Here is a 14,730-nt window from a genome sequence, read left to right as displayed (position 1 = left end):
AGTGAGTCCTTTTATTCCTTTTTGTTTCAGAACCTGTGAGAAACAAGAACCTTATGTTGGAATGTATCACCTTATGGTGATACATTCCAACAGAGTTTACTTAGTTTTTACGTTTACTTTTTGATGTACGGATATTACCCACTGGGGATCAGCTGTAGGGAAATATGCTGTCTTCAGTTTTCAGAATTCTATAATTGTCTTTACTTTCACAGTTTCAGGTTAATTTTCTCAGTGAAGTCTCTATGAAAAACAATTTAAAATGTCAGAACTATAGCATTCAATGAAGGTTACAGTCTATTTTTTGTCTGACTGTTTCCACTTTTTAAGTGGAGGCTCAGTCACATGCTTCATGTGCTTTAACTGAAGAAGCTTCTCGGATGAGAGGTGAAACGTCTTCAAGCAACTTAAAGAAGTCCAGACGCTTTTCTTTGCAAGCTCCTTTGACTACGATGACCTGGATGACTGAGAACCTTCACAGACATGTGCTTTAAGATTTATTCAGAGTCTCTGCTGTGTTTTGTCACATTTTGTTTATATTAGTACACTCCTTTCCTGTCCTCTTCTATTTTGGAATATTTTTCAGACTGAGATTGCTGGTTCTTATTTTAAATGGACCAGCTGTCTTAAGTCTCACTATAAAACTAAAGAAATTATTAATATGCTTGCCATTTATTGACTTAAAATATTTGATTTAAACCTGGTCTAGTGTAATAAGCTCATCTTTATAGAGTCTTTATGTAGAGCGCGAGGGTGAAACACAAATGTCAGTCCAGTGTAGCTGTATCACATCTATTTGAAAAGGAAACAAGTGATATTAGTTTCTTGTCCTGCAATATTAAAAATCCCAGTCTGACTCATACATTTTTAATCAGCTACATCTAAGAAGTCAGTTAGACAAGCTTTGGGCCAATAATGTCTCTCAATTTACACTGAGCAGGCTTATATCAGCAGCAGGTCACATTTTAAATGTTACCTTATAATTAATGTATGATCATGAATAGGGCGTCTTCATTATGAAGTAATATTTAAATTTTCTTTTCCCTCTGCATCATACCATTCAGGTACTGCTAAAGCTTTAAAATACATTTTTCATTTATTCATGCTTGATTACCAAGTAACAAGTAAGTGCTGTTAAATAAGTATAAAATGAGGATTAGCATGTAGCGTGGCAATTTATGGATCTGCCTTTAAAAACGTTAACGTAACACAATTTCGTATATTAATTAATTTAGTGCAGTAGGAATAACCATGAAAGAATGTGCCAGCGCCTTGTTACAATGTTTTCTTTTTTAAAGGATATAGAACATCCATTTGTGTGAAAAAGAGAGTGAGAAGTAGATTTGTGTATGTGTTTGTTTGTTTTGAGATATATCTAGGAGCCAACATCTGATCCAATCTGTGAGATGAAGGTGTTATAACTGAATAACACAACAATCATAAATGTGTTTTTTATACCAAAGATTCAAATAAATATCAAGTGATACGTATTACTTATGTGGATCATACCCTTGATCATGGGACCACTGAGCAAGAATAACTTTGTAGAGGTGTTTTACATCATTGCCTCTGCCGTCAGTTTAGTGATTTTTTTTTGTTTTGTTTGATTTCCATTCAAAACTGCTTCAGGTGTGTTCGGGTTTTTTCCTTCATGTAGTGTTAACTTCGGATCCCTGAACATTGTAATTGGCTTCAAATTCTGAAACTCTCTATTCCTTTCTTTAAGCCAGACTTGGTCAATTTACTAGTGTATTTACGTTCATGTCCCATTGAAAGATCCACTTCTGGTTAAAAATTAACACCTTTACAGAAGCCCAACATTATCATCAATCTATCTTTGATATAACACACAATTCATCAGTGACCACACACTGCCATGTCCCTGATGCAGCAAAGCATCCCCAAATCATAACATTTACATCACCATGCTCCACACTTCTATCCCTCTTCAAAAGTTCTTTTCCAAATGGCCTGGTAGTTGTTTAAGATTTACACCTTTTGGAAATGAATCCCCTCACAGCTGAATTATTTATTATAAAGATTTTTTTTTTTTGAGTTGTTTAAGGGACGTTTAATATGGCTCTTTGGAATGTGATTTTATGTGCCATAAGTACAGTCATATGTCTCTTAAAGTTAAATAAGTCTTTGGTTATTCAAAAATTAAACATTCCATGTCATGTAGTTCTTTTCTTTTGTTTGTTTGTTTGTATGCTTGACATGATTGTACTCTGTCTTTATGGGCTTACTGGTGAGGATAATGCTGAATAAACCTGCGCACAGGCAACACAGGCTTATAATTGTCACCTAAAATTGTTTCTGTGTGTTAGTGTGATTGTAGCCAACAGTTTTAGGTAGTCATCTTCATGCCACTTTTAATAATGGCAAAAAATCGCTTGGAGAGCCATTATGGGAAGCTGTGGAGTCAGCAAAGCTTGTGTGTGTGTGTGTGTGTGGGGGGGGTGTCTGAGAATGGTGATGTAGGAAGTCGGGATGTCACTCTTGGTTGTGCTGCCAACTCAGCTGGTACTTTCTTCTACACACTACAGTGGATAAAAGACACCCTCACACCTAACGCCACTACCACACACACACACACACACACACACACACACACACACACACACACACTTTCCAACACCCTCTCTTTCAGTCATACACTTTAAAAACCTGTCTCTCTGGGTGTGAAATAACTTCTTTCCTGGCCGACTTCACATAGCGCAGTAATTGCACACCTTTGGCACCCACCCCCAGTCACTTGTCATTCTCCGTCAGGCTTCTCCTATGTCTTCCTTAAATGGTTACTCATCAAGAAAATGCTCTAAAATGCAGAAGATACACTTACACTTCATTTCCCCATAGAACCCTAATATTTACTACACAAAAATATGTAAAGAATATTCTTAAATGAAAAAGAAAAAAGAGTGGGGTTGTTTAGCTCTGGTGGGAATTCATTAAAACAACATAAACAATTTCCCTGGTTGTGTAAGGAGTGTTTAAATTGTTCTGAAACATGCACAGAGCTCCAGTTATTTATAGACATGATGCTGCTTTGAGCTAAATGCTAACTTACTGTGTTTCCTCTGATTTTTCATTAAAACAACGATTACTAACTTATTTTAGTGATCATCAGATGTTAGCGATAATTAGGCTGATCATCAGACTGAAGTACAATAATGCAATGCACACTGCATACTGGCAGAAATGTAACTTATTTTTCTTCAGATTTGGAAAAAAACAACTACACACAAAAAAAGAAAACTGGAAGCAAACATTTTTTGAGATATTTCACAAAATTTGGACGATATGGACCAAGCATATATAGATGTCACCATAAAGGACATTGCTTAAAATAAAGCTCCACTGAAAAAGCAGCACTATTATAAATATCATTTTATTTTCTTGAATGTTTGGATAGAAATAGGGTCAGTGTTGGACTCAACACTTTGCATGTGTCTGTGTGTGATGTGTACTGATCAACACCATATAGAACTGATGGTGCAACATGCTTTCTTCAACAACAGCAACTGCAAGTTGTGCTAAAATGTCAGGTGTGTCAGAAAAATCTTTTTCAGTTGTTTCATTATTATTTATTTTTCATTTTATTGCTTTTTATAAGAATCTCAGTATAAAGTGATGACATACATTATGTACATTTAATATATCTTGAATTTTTGTTTTGGTACTAAAATAAAATGAAAATAAAAAAAAATGTTACTGATTAGCTTTCCTAACATGTTCTTTTCCCTTTCTTAAACCATTTTATTCATCTGTTTTTACTCAGCCTTTCCTCTTTTCTCGTCATCTTCTTGTCTCCATGTTTGTTCCATTGCTTTCACCATGACCCACCCCCACCCCTCTCATTTCTTAATTTCTTTGCTTTTTCATTTATTTTCTTCCCTTTGGAGCTCCCATGCAGCATTCTGCTTCAGCTACTGCTGCTCTTTTGTGATAAAGGTATAATATGCAGGATTTTTCTAAACAACAATGTATAGACTCATACAAAAGTAATCCTTCTCAATCATCACTTTTGAACCACTACAAGTGTGGAATTGTATTAATCTGCAGGGATCCCGCCTAAGCCTGAGGAAAATGTTCCTTATTATTTTCTTATTTTGTTCCTTTTTTGCCATGTTTGGAAAGTTTCTGAGTTGCACATTATAGGCAGTGGGTCTGTAGACACCAGCCAATAAAAGAGCACATGGTGTAAGAAGGGAGGCATGCTAATATTCTTATTTTCTTAAAACGGTGTGTACCATTTTGTTAAGGCTGAAAAACATATAGTGATGATATATAAAAGTTCAATCAACAGTGGCCGTGCTATTAACATGCCTATATTAATTAAAAAGTGGTCATGTTTGCAACGTTTCTTTCACAAAAGTAGATGCTCAGCTCATCAGAATCCCAGTTTAACTACCCCCACCAATTAAAATCTGGTTTTAACATTTGTATCATGCTCATATTGTGTTTTTATTTATAGATGTGCTGAAAAAAAATAAAATCATAAAAATCATGCAGCTGGAGTTTATTACATGAAAGACGGAACTAATCCCACCAACATTCACAGGCTGGCTAACCACTTTGAGATGTGAATCAGAAACAAGTTTTATCCGACATAAGAAACACTAACCTATAAGAAAGTTTGTTTGTCTCAGTCAAACTGAGCTGAAATATAACAAATGCACTAAATCTGAAATAAGCTTACAGGATTCATTAGCTGAAGCAGCTGGTTGTTCTAAGAAATGCTGTGTATCTTTTCCCATTTCCATCAAATTCACTTGTTTTTTCTACCCCTCTTTCTGAGCAGTCAAAGAACACACTCTCTCCTTCAGCTTCTGCACTGTCTTCCTGCAACTTTCATCTCATCAGGCCATCTCCTCTTTGAGGTCTGTTTCTAGAACACACATGCACTTCTATTGTTCCTTACTCCTTAAGTCTCCAGGGTCTCCACATAGACTTTAGTATGAGCTCCCCATTTTCTCTTTGACCCCTTTAAAAAGAGTCTTTTTTTCTTGAACTTCTACTGTCTCTATCTATCTTCTAGGAGATGAACCTGCTTCCTTAGAGGTTAGTTAGCCTACTTGAAAGAATGTACCTACTGTACTTAATTAAAGTCCTTACATAACCGAGTCTGGTTCAGTCTCTATGTGCTGCATACTGCAATTATGACAAAAGCCTGTTAGCCTCTTTTAAATTAAAAACTGGGTATAGGTAAATGAGTTAAGCTCTGAATATCACAATTACACCATCGTGGTTTGTTTATTTTTTTTTTCTGCCAATGTTTTTCAGGCTTGCTGATGTGAAGATTGCTGGCAGCTATGTGTGAGATGGGGCTATACAGTGAGGATCTGTGCTGGTGTTTACATTTGGCACAGCAGCTGACAAATGAGATGAGTCTATTTTTTTTTTCTTGGTTTGAATGTTCAAACCAAGAAGCACAGTTGCTATTTGTAATAAACAAGCACAAAAGACCTTGTTATTCACAGTTTAGTGTATTCTATTGGAATTAAAGTAAATACATAAATAAAAAGTATACTTGCCAATGTTCATTTGTCAATATGCTACTGTGTTTTTAGTTTGGAAAAGAAAATGTTAAATTACAATAAAGAACAACTGCCCCAAAATTTGGTCTACTATACCACCATTAGTATTGGGGTAAGGCATCATATTACAGACATTAATTTGAAATAGAAAATTTAGATTAATTGCTTTACTTACTTAGTTTGTTGTAAAACAAACAAACTAAAAAAACATGTTTGCTTTACAAATCAGTGAATTATTTTTTAGAAATATTATCATTATTTTTTTTCTAGGATTTTTTCAAGGGTAAAATATGTTACAATGTTTCAATTTTGTATTCGTTTCTTCATAAAAAAGAAACAATAGAAACAGAAAAGGATGAAGAAAAAAAATTTATTAATGTTTCTCTCTTCCTTTTTTTAGAAGATATATCAGTCCATTCAGGACAGCTGGCAAGATGGCAAAGACAGGACAGCCTTTGCTTCACAGACGTTGTCCTTTTTCCTTATATTTGTAAATGAAAAGTAAATTAAAAAGAATTAAAAAGAAGTAGAAATAGCACATGGGTTAATTTAATAAGTGACTGTCAGTTGCAAAAAACTGTATTCAAACTGAATCAAGGACACCTAAAAACTAAGTACAGCAGTTCCACAATATCATCCAAAGCTGTCATTCCAAAGAAAATTATTGACATTGTTGCTGGTTAACTTGTGGATGAGAGGCCAGAAAAATCAAGTTGATACTTTTAATAATTCAAAAATAATCCTTCTTTGACAGTGTCAGGGACCAAGCAGTAAAATATAGAGGACACAGGTGTTTAATTCAAGAGTGGGGTTTTATTTACCCAAAAATATGAAAAAGAATTAACAAATCCAAAACTTAGACAGGCAGACCAGTGAAAGAGGTCAACTCAAGAAACAGAACTCAAAATAACAACTAACAAAACCTCAAACAAACATAAAACAAGCTAACCTGCTTAACTAACACATCAGGGAACTTAAATACTGGTTTAGCTGAACCATATGACACAAAATGGGAAGATGAAAAGAGTGCCACTTGGCTATAACCAACTAACACAAAACAATTAAGCAAACTCCAAGCAGGCAATAAAGCTTGTTGTTCAGTCCAATGAGACTGTCAGCAGTACTTCAGATCCCTCAGCCCTTTGCCATACCTCTTGCCAACCAGGAAGGAGAAGCCAAACCCCCAGGTAACTTAAACAAAGTTACCTGGGGGTTTTAATACAACATAAAACAGAAAGTTGACCTTGCAGTGTTGATATGTGTGCAGTCCATATAAACACTGTAAGTTGTGAAGAAACAATATATTGGACAATGAGTAAACTATATTTAAAGTAGTGACTGCAAAGTAGACTCATTGAAGCAAACTAGTGGTGAGGTGTGGATCTTACCATATGTGGCTTGCCATCAAAGACAGTAACACTGTAATTTGAATGGTAACAATCTTTTAGTGGCACCAATAATTTTTAAGAAAAACTGTAAACCAATCAGCACAACAATAATCGTGAGTAAAGAGTGTCAGGATAAGGTGTCTGTTTCTGAGTGCACATCAAACACGTATTAGTATTTTTTTCACCAAAAGTATGCTAAGTTGTTAAAAAGCCATATTTAAAATGTATTCATTTGCTCAGACTGCCCACACTCACTTTTTCCTTTAATGAGCCAAGTGTCATTGGGATCAGTGATGATGATAGCAGAAGCTAGAGAGCAAAATGAGGAGGAGTCTATCAAAAGCACTGTAGCTGTGCTCTAACTTTAGTCACTTTATCCTTGGCTGAATGGAGTCAAATGTTATTGCCCATGACAGGAGTGGGTTTGAGATAGAAATCGCTTAAAAGGCAAGAATCTGTTGAGGCGGGTGCTGGGTGAAAAAGATCTAATATGTCTCGCTGCTCTTTGCCTGTCACTCTGAATTCAACCCCTTTTTGTTTTTCCACACTCATTCTCTTCACCTATTCTTTTTCAGCTCATCTTCGAAGCTCACCTCCCACTCACATTTCTTCAAAAAGTAGGAACCGCTCACGCACCATCACCCTCGCCAACATCTTCTTCATCAGCACCGTCACTGTCCTCATTGTCATCCTCTTTTTGGTTACACTCACAGCAGTTTTGACTTTAATTGGCAACTTGAAGTAGTATCAGAAGTTGCCTGCTTTTCCCCAGTGAGGCGACCTCCTCGTCTTCATTCTCTCCTCCTTGTAGTGTTCCACGTTGTGTCACTGTGGCTTATTGTGAGTAATTTGCCATTGAAGATTCCTCAGCAAATGAGCAGTGCAGAACAAGTCGTTCCCCTAGAAAGCAGTGTTCTTCCTCAGAGTTTCGAAGAGGAAGGTGTCAGAGTGTGTGATGATTTGGATTAGAAGCCTAGGTTGGGAACTATGAGGACATGATGAAACATCATATGCTTTCTGTTTCCATCTTGCTGATAAAGCACAAGAACTGGTTAAGAAAAGTGCCTGTGTAGCACTTTTTGTATAGATCACAATCTTTCCCGAGCCCTAGTTACAGAGTGCAACAAGCACAGCGCCATTGATATTTAAATGTTTGACTAACTTCAGCTCAGGCTGAATAAAAGCGCTTGGCGAAGTTGTATACTGCATGTGCACTTGGATGAAAAAACACAATTCAAACACTTCCTCCACTTAGACAAGAATAAAACCACTTAAAATAAAAAAGAAAGGCTTGATAAATAATAAATAAATAAATTTAATGGCATTTACTGGCACATTTAACCAGAGTAGCTATAATGATATAAAATCAAAGAATTGCAAATTCAATTGCAGAACGTTTGACAAGCTTTTAGTTTTGGTCTTTATAAATGTCAAACTACAGACTCCATCTTTTAGTAACTGGCGATTGAATTGCTCCAGCAGACTTGAATATTACTTATTTAGTTCCTAGTTTCAGAACACACACACACACACACAGAGCCCACATAGAGCTTTCTTTAATGAAGACCAAAATTTTGCCTTAGAAATTCCCTGGATCACTGTCAAAAGAATCATCCACTTTCAGATTCTTCCATCTCTCTAACAAACATTCGTAAGTGGTAACACTTTAAAACAACTACACACTATTAAGCATTAGTAATATACTAGTATATTTAATTCATCATTCAAAGCTTTACTCCTCGTGAAATTAAATGATGTGGCATTGTTTAATATATTTTGTCTTGCTCTTCTATATCATGTTTATTGATGGCATTTCATACTTTATACATGATGGATTAACCATTTCTAAATAAATTATTACATTAAACAAGCTATTTAGGAGCTGTCAGACATTTATAGTGTCATTCGGTAAATCTAAGTAATGATTTAAAATGATTAACAAATATTTATTTGGATTCACATTTATATATATACAAATTATAAAATGAGCTAATTTGTAACTTTATTAGTTTATACGTACTTAAGTATTTTTTGTGACTTCATCTGAAGTGAAGACCATCTATAACATACTAAACAATTATAAAATACACTGAAAGGCCAGCAGTACGTCAACACTCCAACAAGTCTCAGCTATTGTCAGGATAGGAAAAGGAAACTAACAAAGCACAAAACGAAATATACAAATATTCATTACAAGATGCAAACATAACCCTTGTGATGGTTGCAAAATATAAAAATGTAAGTAGGACTAGAGTCTGACTTATATAATGTGCTATCTGCTTGCTTTCTTCCATCCAAATATATTATACAGCTACAAGCACACATCCCACTATGGCAAAGGGCCTGGCTTTAGGACTGAGCATATGGCCAGTGGCTATTGGGGGAGAAAGAGGAATGAGGGGTGAGAGAAAAAGTGATAGCACCAAAGCTGGCAGAGGAAATGCTTCACTGTCATTTTATGTGCCAGCTTGAGCAGCAGGAACACACATGTGATGTATACGCACAGAGACGGTGTACACAATCCACTCCTTACCGCTATACTTTTTTGCAAAAATTCTACTGTGCCACACATTTTATGGGCTCTACCTACAGTTGCACTTTTACCCTTGAACACTCAATGAACTTTATTCATTCCATCATGCTACATGAGGCATGAGATGTGTGTGTACACATGTGCGTATCTGCATTCGACAGGCAACAGAGCTAGCTTGGTTTAGTGGCAGGCTCATGGGTCTTGTCAAAATGCGTGTGAGAAAATACAGAGTGACAGATGTAGCCTTTCTGCTCTTTCACTCTAACATGGTTATTCTCCCACCTCCCGCTTCACTGATCTTTCCCATACACATTCACATATGCACTCAAGCTCAGTCACTTTAGTCACTGCGTGACCACACACACGCGCACACAGAGCCTTACAATTCCAATGCTTCTTCACTAGCTGCAACTCTTACCACCCAGCTTGTTTTAATGTGACACTGGAATGTGGGAATTTTCAGAAGTTGAGATTGTTGACATTTTTTTTCTCCTAAACAAAACAAGCACTGTAACAGAAAGGGGCCACTTGAGTGACTTCCATATTAAAAACTGCCACTTTAAATGTTTCCAGCCGGATATTGCTCGAGACAACAAATCTCTCCAACCTAATCATTTCCAAGATAATAAATCAAAGTCGTTTTAACTTTAATGAATTTCAAACACGTTCCGATTGAGCTCAGAGATGAGACTCCTTTGAGTCCATTGAAGCGTGTCATCAAGGCCCCTATCGTATCATATATCAATGCCACTTCCCTTTGCCACATCTTCTTCCAACACATTATCACCAATACTGTCAGATACCAGTACAAATGAGAAAACAATGGGGAGATGAGAGCAAGTTGCTGAATATTCATAGGGAGGATAAGGATACAAGTGGGACATTTTGGGGCTTTATCGCCACTAACAGGATCTAAGCCGTGGTAATTCATGCTAAATCCTAACCAAATCAGCCCCAGCGCTCTTTCTGTGGCAGGAAAAAAAAAAACAGAAAAAGAAAATAGACTTGAGTTGAATCTCCCGAGTGCCTTTGTGATCTGTTTCCATGTCATCTCTATCCCTGTTTCATTTATCCCAACAAGCTAGTTGAGATATCTCTTATTCTCTTCGTTTTCGCCAATGTGTCGCATGAGCTCGAGGCAAAGAAAGACAGTCCAAAGAATCAAGAAAACAAATTTGCAAAACGGAATATATTCTTGTTTCTGTTAAAGCGCCCATACACTGGAGAAAATAGGGGGGAAAAAAGTGAACAGCTTTGAGATTCATCCTTCATGAAAGGCACAGACGCTTCTCTCGCAGATAGTTGGCATATTTGTTGTTCTGACCTCATGCTCTGTTACTTCCCATCTAGAGTAGTTGACCTTTGGAGACTCTGACTTAGCCATTTCTCAAAACTGAGCGCTCCTCTGAGACCAAACTAAAGGTATTAGTATTTGACTGCATGACCTTTCCTAAAGGCTTATGGGTAAAAGGAAGTGACCCAAGTGGCCTATGTGTCTTGAGCGGATAAGTTGTGTCTTTCTGTGGCCACGCATGTGTGCTTGTGTGTATACAGGATACATGTAGTATGTGGCATTAATTTTTTCTAATCCCTATCAGAAAAACAGCAGAGACAGCTTTTTCTTTATTTCAGTGTGACAGGGTTTGTCAGGGGAGACATAAACTCATTACAGTGCTCGATAAATTCAGTAAAGTCTTTTTTTTTGTTTGTTCAGCATAAACAATCGATTTGCAGTGAGGACATTTTTCTACATTTCATACAGTGTGCGGGGTGGGGTAAGACTGACGTTCACCTTGTATTAAAATGGACATTACAAAATGTAAGCATTCATAAACATGTATACTTTAACACCACCACTGACTGATGACAAATAATATACACCATAAACAGATGTTCTTGTGTTTACATACATCAGTAAGGTTTTGTGCACCACTGCTTGTCCACTATCTCCAAGTTCTCTTGAACTTAATTTTAGTTGCTGCAACAAAAGAATTCTTAAGATATAAATTCCAGAGATAAATGAAGTATATCTCATATCATATCATCTCGTCTTATGAGTAAATATGAATTTTTTCACTCATCTGAACAAAAGTAAAGATTTATTAGCCTGTGCATCTACTATAATCTTTTCTGTTTTTGCATCTTTTAGCTCAGAGTTTTGGCTTTGTTGCTCTCTACTTAAATGGTTTACAGTAAGTCATTCTCACTGCTCTTGTTTAATGCCAGACTAATCCACAGCACAGAATGAAAACCAACTATTATGTACTCAGCAACAAAAGAGTGTTAGAGAATGGCCAGTTCATGTTGGGAGATTTGGCAGCTAAATTTAGAGGACATCTTCTTCAGGAACTATGCTAAAAATGGGAACATAGCTAATGGGAGACTCAGCGACCAGTCTGTAAGATTGATTGAATAAATGCTAATGTTGACTTAATTGGCTGTTGTTTTTTAATGTTTGTCATAACAACTCTAAAGGTAGATCACACATCTCTCTTTTTTTAGAAGATCCAAAGCTGCCAAAAAAATAAAATCAGTTCACAGCTACAAAGAGGCCTTCATCTGAAACAAACTTGTTAATGCAAGAGAGACAGGCATTCGTTGCTACTTGTCCCTTGATTTTGTAGGTATCATCTACTGCCTGATCTGTGTTATTGCAAACTCAGCATTTTCTATGTTTGCCCAATGTCTTGATAGATAGTACTCTGTTCATACTACAATAATCATCTTCTCTTTTTAACAGAATTATTGTTGTCAATTGCAGATTATAGATGCAGCCCAAAGGTCAGCAGTAAGGCCCCAAATGTATTCCAGTCAAAGCTTATTGGCATTTCCTCACTCCAGGCACAAAAGTAAAGGAGAATATGCTTTACAATTTGTGGTGCATGAACTTTGGAACTGACTCCCTTTGGACTGAAGATCTGTGGGAACATTTGAAAGGTAAATGTCTATACATCTTTTCCAACTCAGAATTCAGTTTGTTTCTTTTTTGTAATGTTTTAATTTTGCATTTTACTCAGAAAAAATAATTATTTTTTAATTAATAAATGCTGGGTTATCCGAAACAATATTTTTTTAGGTAAAAAATACTGGAAATAATTTGTGATTAAGAATTATTATTCTAATTTGAAGACAAATTTAGCATTAATCTAATGTGTGAGCCATGATATTTTGGGTAGTTTCTGCTTCATCAGTGTCTGTTTCCAAGTCCAAGTCTGACAGGCCGTACTAGTTTTTGTGGACGCAGGTGTTATTTAAAACACAGGCATTATTTGAATATTGGCTTTTACCTTGTAACTTTTAATGTGTCAGTTTGGATATCTTTGTGCCAGGTTGTTTGTAACTGCAAAAATGCTAAATATGTACAGGAGATATACTGGGTGTTTTTTATTTGTTTAGTTGTTGTTGTTTTGTTTTTTCTTTCCCAATTTAGAAAACTTACATGTAATGTGAGAGCTGCAGAGGAAGGGCAGAAAATAGAGCAGAAAACAGAAGAGGGCACCCAAACCGGAAAAAAACAAAGAAAATAAAAGGGATAAAGGGGAAATATTTTTAGCAGTACCATTTAAGAAGGCAGTGACCAACACAGTTTAATCCAACCTCAGAACAAATAGGCTTGTGCATTGCTGTGAGTGTGGATCAGAAGATGGGGCACAGGGATAATTGGTAAATTGTGAATAATAATGTGAGGATGTCATTACTGTAGACTTTGAAAGAGAAAAACAATGAATCACAACACTCTCATCAGCTCTGTGGTAGTATGTAACAGCGATGCTGCACACTAAGCATTGGTGGTTACATGGATGTACTGAAGCATAATGAATTATTAGAGACAAGGATGTGTGTAAGTCACAGAAATAACAACTGATGTAAAACAAGAACAGAACTGAACACAGAATGGGGAACAAAAGAATGAATACTCAGTTTAAATGCTGTTGAGATTGGAAAAACATGGTTCCATGCTGAGACCGATGACAGTGCATCGCACGCAGAGCAGATGTTGTTGAATCTGGGTATGATGTAGGCGTCTGGTCTTGTTGTAATATGTAGCTGAACGATGCACAACTCATCCAAGAGTGCACAAAACACCCATGTGCATATGTATTTATGTGACTTGAACACATCGGCACCTGCTGCCAATTATCTCTAACTTTCCACCATCTGAGAGAAGATCATACTTGAAGCCACTCAGCTTCTAGGTAATAACAGTCTCCATTTGGGTGATTGAGTAGTTAAATAGGATACTTTGTGTCTTTTTTCCCTTCCTGCTAGGTACTTAGAATGGCATTTGATGAATGTGTGAGAGGCTCCAGATGTACCACAATGTGCTCCTTCAGGGGGAGCTTGTTGTCCGACATCACTTCCCAACCATTCAGTTTCTCTCATTTCAGTGCATAGCTTTGGAAATTTACAATGCTTGGCACCACACAGTATATGAGAACCTCACAGCTGGGCATTTCGCATTTTATAGTTATTGGTAAATAGATGTAATTGAGAATGATATGTACTTTTTAAAAATTTATTTCAGTGATATTTTTTTTCTTTTCATCCATCATGTTTTAAGAAAAATGAAGATAGGACTCTGGTTTAAATTCTTGCTATTTGGCTCACAAACTTTTTTTTTCCTTGTCATTTTACATACTGTGTATACTTTAATTTGCATCTTAGCGTTTGCACAGATGTGCATATCCATGTGGGGATGCATTTGTTATTGTTTTGTACAATTTTCAGTTGCTCTGATAATTAAAGTAACTCTTTGGTAATTCTTACATCATAAACTGAGACAGTCCTCCTATATAAAGAAAATCCCACGGGCCATTTGTGCACGCTGCTTATTACACAAAGGAAATTAGGTTATGTAGCTATGGAACCACAAAGTTCCATTAGAGAGGAGATCTGGGTGGCTGAATTGGTTTACAAAACAGTGGACTTTAACATGACCTGGGGCTTCTTCTACTCTTACAAACTGAAAGTCAACATCTTTGCAAGATTGTTCCTTAATTATTGTAGCTATGCCATGATAGCCAGTGTTGTTGCCAACAATCCTGTGTAAGAAATCCATCTACATGTTCTTTTTAAAAACATTTTTTGTGAAATACCACACCTCTAAATAGCTGGCACTTTCTTGGAAACATTATACTGATAATGTATTTTTACTGTATGGATCTGTATTAAAATTGGAGTGTTGCAGGCCAAGATTTAACCTTGACTATAACCTTGAAAAGATGCAATTGTTTAACCCTTTAAAGCCGGTCGAGCGACACGCTCCATTTTG

This window comes from Haplochromis burtoni, unplaced genomic scaffold (genome assembly GCF_018398535.1).
Source record: "Haplochromis burtoni strain Fernald_Lab_line unplaced genomic scaffold, NCSU_Asbu1 Contig_535, whole genome shotgun sequence".
NCBI classification, from domain to species: domain Eukaryota; kingdom Metazoa; phylum Chordata; class Actinopteri; order Cichliformes; family Cichlidae; genus Haplochromis; species Haplochromis burtoni.
The sequence above is the reverse complement of the archived record's forward strand: the minus strand, read 5'-3'. Positions refer to the sequence as shown.